Raw genomic sequence first — 6,000 nt, forward strand, 5'->3', positions numbered from 1 at the left:
ATATTCACTGCTAGTCTGAGATACTTTTGATGATCCCTGTGGATCGGCACATGGTAATATGCATCTCGTAAGTCTAGAACAGTCATGAAACACAAGGGAAAGAGTATTTTCACGCAAGATTTTATTGTTTCCATTTTGAAGTGTGGAATTTCGAGGAAACTGTTTAATTTTTTGAGATTTATGATCGTCCTGTACGATCCGTCTGGTTTCCTTCAAAGGAAGAGGGGGGGAGTAGAAGCCCATGCCTCTTTCCTGGTGTGGGTCTTCCTGTAAGACCCCCTTCTGGATTAAGCTCAAAATTTCTTCCTGGAGAGCTGACTGTTCTTGTGATTGTCTCTGCGGTGTTACCATGAAGGAATTGTTGGGGGGAACGCGGAATTTTAGTTTGAGACCTTCTCGTATTATGCCTAATATCCAGGGACTGTTTGAAATTTTTTCCCATGCTGGAAGAAAACCGGCTAGTCTCCCCCCGACCCAGGGAATACCTTCATTGTGTTTTCTTATTATTGGGAGTGGCTTTGTTGAACAAAAATCCCCTGTTCTTATTTCTCTTGTCTTCCCATGCCTCTTTGTTCCCTTTTTGGAGGTCTCCTCCGCATGAACTTTCTATTCCGAAAGGGACGCCTGTAAGACTGGTTGGGGAATCCGGGAAAATATTTTTTTCTTATCCCCGGCTTTGTCGAGGATATCGTCTAACGTTGATCCAAATAAGAATTTGCCTTTGCAAGGTATTGAGCAAAGTCTCGTTTTCGTTTGCAAATCCCCTGGCCAGCATTTTAGCCACAGGGCACGTCTTGCGGCGTTTGAGAAGGAGGCTGACCTGGCTGCTAGTCTAACTGAATCCACTGATGCGTCAGCCAAAAAGGCTGCTGCACCTTTCATTATAGACACTGATTTTTGAATTGTCTCTCTTGAGACTTTCCCCTTTAATTGAGAATCCAAGTGCTCGAGCCATACCATTAGGGCGCGGGCCGTGCAGGTGGCCGCGATGGCTGGTTTTAGTCCACCCCCTACCGCTTCCCAGGAGTTTTTCAAGAAAGTCTCAGCTTTTTTGTCCATTGGGTCTTTTAAGGTGCCCATGTCCTCAAAGGGCAGGGCGAACTTTTTAGAGGCCTTTGCTATGGCCACATCTAATTTTGGTGCCTTACTCCAGGATGAGCAGGCTGGGTCATCGAAAGGGTACTTCCTTTTGGGAGTCAGGAGAACTTTTTTGTCTGGCTTTTTCCATTCTCTCTTAATTAGAGAGTGAATTTTCTCATTTATTGGGAATGCTCTTCTTTTCTTTTGTTCTAACCCACTGAACATTATGTCCTGCGCTGTTCTTTTAGGCCGTTCATCTACCAGACCCATTGTCGTTCTGATGGCTTTTACTAAGGCGTCGGTCTCCTCGATAGGGAAGCAACTGCGTCCCCCTTCTGAGGATACCGAAGAGGTATCAGAGGCTGATGAACCACTAGAGTCAGATAGCTCGCTTTCTGACTCGTCCGCGCTAAATTCAGGGAACCCGTGACTTGTTTTGTTTTTTCTTTGTGGTTTTAATGCTTTTAAGGGCACTCTCCACCTGACTTCTTATTAATGTTTTAAGGTCTGAGGCAAATGCTGGGGATTCCTCCTGAATCGTCTTCTCTATGCAAGTGCTGCACAGCTTCTTCTCCCAGGAGGAAGGCAGCTCCTCTGAACATATAGCACATACTCTGTGCTTTGTTTTGCCTGTACATTTCCTTCCCTAGGAAAAAAAGAGTAACCCCGTATTAAAACCAGCACTTTCACGTAGATCACTCACCCCCTGCGGATAAGAGATACCGTCTCAGGCCTGGGGACTGTGTCCACTACTGGATTCGTCACCGGTCGTGTGGTCTTTGCAGAACCCCGGCTGCGTTGTGACTCTGAGCATCCGCTGCTGCTGCGCTGTAGAGAGGAAGAGTTCCCCTTGCGCTGATGTGAGTGCTGGCGCTGCTGTACCTGCGCTTGCTCAGGGGATAGCTGAACGACTTCCTGCACATCCTGCTGCTCGTTTTCGCTCATAGTGGCCTCTGCACTTGTTTGGTGCACCGGAGATTTGAATTTACCACATTCTCCCGCCTGTGAGCGTTCTTTTTAATCTGCTGTGCCGCCGACGCCGGAAGTGGCGATCTGCGCATGCGCCCGCCTAACTTCTGGTTTTCCCGGATTGCCGGCCCCACATAGGGGAAGATATAAACGGGGACACCCGCGCGCGCGCCCTAGCGTTCCGTTTGCCGGCGTCTGCCCCGGTCCGGGCGGCAATGGCACCGGCGTCTCAGCGGTCCCCTGCGACACCCGGTCCTGCCTCCCAGTTTTGTCTGGGGCTTATGGAAAGGTCGCCGCCGCTACCTCCATACCGTGGTACAGGGCTATTTTGGTGACCGCCGCCACCAGCTCCTTCCTACCCCTTTTTTTTTTTTTTCCCGTGGGGAAGGCAGACTTGATCCTTTTCACTGCCTTCCCCCCCACACTCACCCATGAGGTCCGCCGACCCCCGCAGTGGTTCTTCAGGGAAGGGAGAAAAGGGGAGAGAAAACCCGCTCGACCCAGCCGTGACAGGGCGCCCCCTATCAAGAACCGACTGGACCAGCCCCTGGAATCCCACGAAGAATCCTTCAGGTACGTGCTGTAGGTTCCCCGTCAGGGACAGGAAACCAACTGATGTGGGAGAGAGGTACGCCCTTTTTCACCTGTAGGTTTCCTGTCCTTGGGGGCGGACCCCTCTCTCCGAGGTGCCATCATGGGGATAGAGAAAAAATATAAACGAGGTATCTCTGTAATTGTACTGACCCGAAGAATAAAACTGCTTTATCCATTTTACCAAACGCGGAATGGTATAAACGCCCCCCCAATAGAAATTCATGAATAGCTGGTTTTTGGTCATTCTGCCTCACAAAAATCAGAATAAAAAGCGATCATAAAATGTCACGTGCCCAAAAATGGTACCAATAAAAACGTCAACTCGTCCCGCAAAAAACAAGTTCTCACACATGACTCTGAACCAAAATATGGAAAAATTATAGCTCTCAAAATGTGAAGACGCAAAAACTATTTTTTGCAATAAAAAGCGTCTTATCCGCTAAAAAAACCCACTATAAAAGTAAATCAAACCCCCCCTTCATCACGCCCTTAGTTAGGGGAAAAATAAGAAAATTTAAAAAAATTGAATTTATTCCAATTTTCCCGTTAGGGTTGGGGCTACAGTTAGGGTTAAAGTTAGGGTTTGGATTACCTTTACGGTTGGGATTAGGGTTAGTGGTGTGGTTAGGGTTATGGTTAGGGGTGTGTTTGAGTTAGGGTTTCAGTTAGGGGGGTTTCCACTGTTTAGGCACATCAGGGGCTCTCCAAACGCGACATGGCGTCCGATCTCAATTCCAGCCCATTCTGCATTGAAAAAGTAAACCAGTGCCCCTTCCCTTCCGAGATCTCCCGTGCGCCAAAACAGAGGTTTACCCCAACATATGGGGTATCAGCGTACTCAGGACAAATTGGACAACAACTTTTGGGGTCCAATTTCTCCTGTTAACCTTGGGGAAAATACAAAACCGGAGGCTAAAAAATAATTTTTGTACAAAAAGGATTTTTTATTTTCACGGCTCTGCGTTATAAAACTGTAGTGAAACACCCTGAAGGTGGAAGAAATTGAGTGCTTTTTGTGTTTAATAATCAATTGGCTTAACTGAAAACTTGACATTTTTTGTGTTTTGGAGCCATTTTTGATTTTGACTTGCGAATATAATTTAATAAGGCTTTAGACTGGTCTCGTATATCCATGGTCACTGTCCAGGCGCCGACCACAATGACTGGATTGGCAGCATGTCTCCTGACTTGATCTTAACTTCAAAAACCTATAAGGGTCTGTGCAGGCAATCAGGAACTGGCAGCGCTTTAGACGCAGCGTATGTTTGCTGCGTTCAAAGCGCTGCTGTCTCTTGAATGCAGGTGAATCTGCATGTGTTCACTGAATCATGCAGATTCACCGCATTAAATTGTAAGGGTGAAATTTCTCTTGCAGAGGTTAGCGTCTGCTAGAGAAATTGACTTGCTGCAGTATGGAAAGACTTGCCGCATGTCCGTCTCCGCAGGTGAGCCATGGGCATTTCTGGATGCATTAGTGGGCATGGGATTTCTTTAAAATTTGATCCACTCTGCTGTAACAGCTGGAGGCTGCAGGACGGACTCTGCACAAGTAAGCAGCGTCCAACTGTCAGCTTTTACTGGTCGTGTGCACGTACCCCAAGACTGAGTACAGGTCAGGAGTCCCGCAGCTGGTAGTGGTCATCTGATGTACTCGGACGGTGAATGTTGCAATTGTGGAAGCAATCATACAATGGGACACAACTAGTGTTGAGCGATACCGTCCGATACTTGAAAGTATCGGTATCGGAAAGTATCGGCCGATACCGTCACAGTATCGGAATCCAATCCGATACCGATACCCGATACCAATACAAGTCAATGGGACTCATGTATCGGACGGTATCCCTGATGGTTCCCAGGGTCTGAAGGAGAGGAAACTCTCCTTCAGGCCCTGGGAACCATATAAATGTGTAAAAGAAAGAATTAAAATAAAAAATATCGCTATACTCACCTGTCCGACGCAGCCGGGACTTCAGCGAGGGAACCGGCAGCGTTGTTTGTTTAAAAATCGCGCTATTACTTGGTTACGTGAATTCCCGGCTTGTGATTGGTCAGGTCGGCCATGTTGCCGGGACGCGGACCAATCACAGCAAGCCGTGACGAAATTACGTCACGGCTTGCTGTGATTGGTCCGCGTCCCGGCAATATGGCCGCCCTGACCAATCACAAGCCGGGACGTCACGGGAGGCTGGACACGCGCTCATTTTAAAATGGGCGCGTGTCCAGCCTCCCGTGACGTCACGGCTTGTGATTGGTTGCGCCGCGATCAACCAATCACAAGCCGGGAGGCTGGACGCGCTCATTTTGAAATGGGCGCGTGTCCAGCCTCCCGGCTTGTGATTGGTTGACCGCGACGCAACCAATCACAAGCCGTGACGTCACGGGAGGCTGGACACGCGCCCTTTTTAAAATGAGCGCGTTTCCAGCCTCCCGTGACGTCACGGCTTGTGATTGGTTAATGGCGGCCATGTTGCCGGGACGCGGACCAATCACAGCAAGCCGTGACGTATTTTCGTCACGGCTTGCTGTGATTGGTCCGCGGCCCGGCAACATGGCCGCCCTGACCAATCACAAGCCGGGACTTCGCGTAACCATGTAAAAGCGGGAATTTTAAACAAACAACGCTGCCGGTTCCTGCGCTGAGGTCCCGGCTGCGTCGGACAGGTGAGTATAGCGATATTTTTTATTTTAATTCTCTATTTTACACATTTTAACATTAATGTTGTTCCGATACCCGATACCACAAGAGTATCGGAATCCCGGTATCGGAATTCCGATACAGCAAGTATCGGCCGATACCCGATACTTGCAGCATCGGAATGCTCAACACTAGACACAACCCATACAACACCTTTTAGGCCTTTCATATGTCAATATTTGTAAGCCAAAAACATAAAATGAATATATGTATTAGCTAGCTACGTCTGGTCCCAGGTCTGAAACTGGCAAAATCTACTCAGCGCTCAGAGCGTGCGTTAGGAGATTCATAAATCTGCAGTCACACAGAGTGACTGCAGACTTATCGGTTTTGACCAGACAAGCCCTTTAACGTGCTCACATATCCCAAGGAGTATAAGAATGGAAGAGTTTCCTGGAGTTGAGATTTGGGGATGCTCTCAATTCATACTACAGTAAGAACTACAGCAATGTCCACTTGTGGTGGGAGGTTCAAATCCTAGATAGTTACATCAAGACATAAAAGTTTCAAAAGGTTTACCTATTGATATTATTCCAGCTAGGAGAGCATGCATGTACACTGTGTGCAGAATTATTAGGCAACTTGTATTTTGATCACATGATACTTTTTATACATGTTGTCCTACTCCAAGCTTTTCAGGCTTGAGTCAACTACCAATT

Source organism: Ranitomeya variabilis, chromosome 5 (genome assembly GCF_051348905.1).
Source record: "Ranitomeya variabilis isolate aRanVar5 chromosome 5, aRanVar5.hap1, whole genome shotgun sequence".
NCBI classification, from domain to species: domain Eukaryota; kingdom Metazoa; phylum Chordata; class Amphibia; order Anura; family Dendrobatidae; genus Ranitomeya; species Ranitomeya variabilis.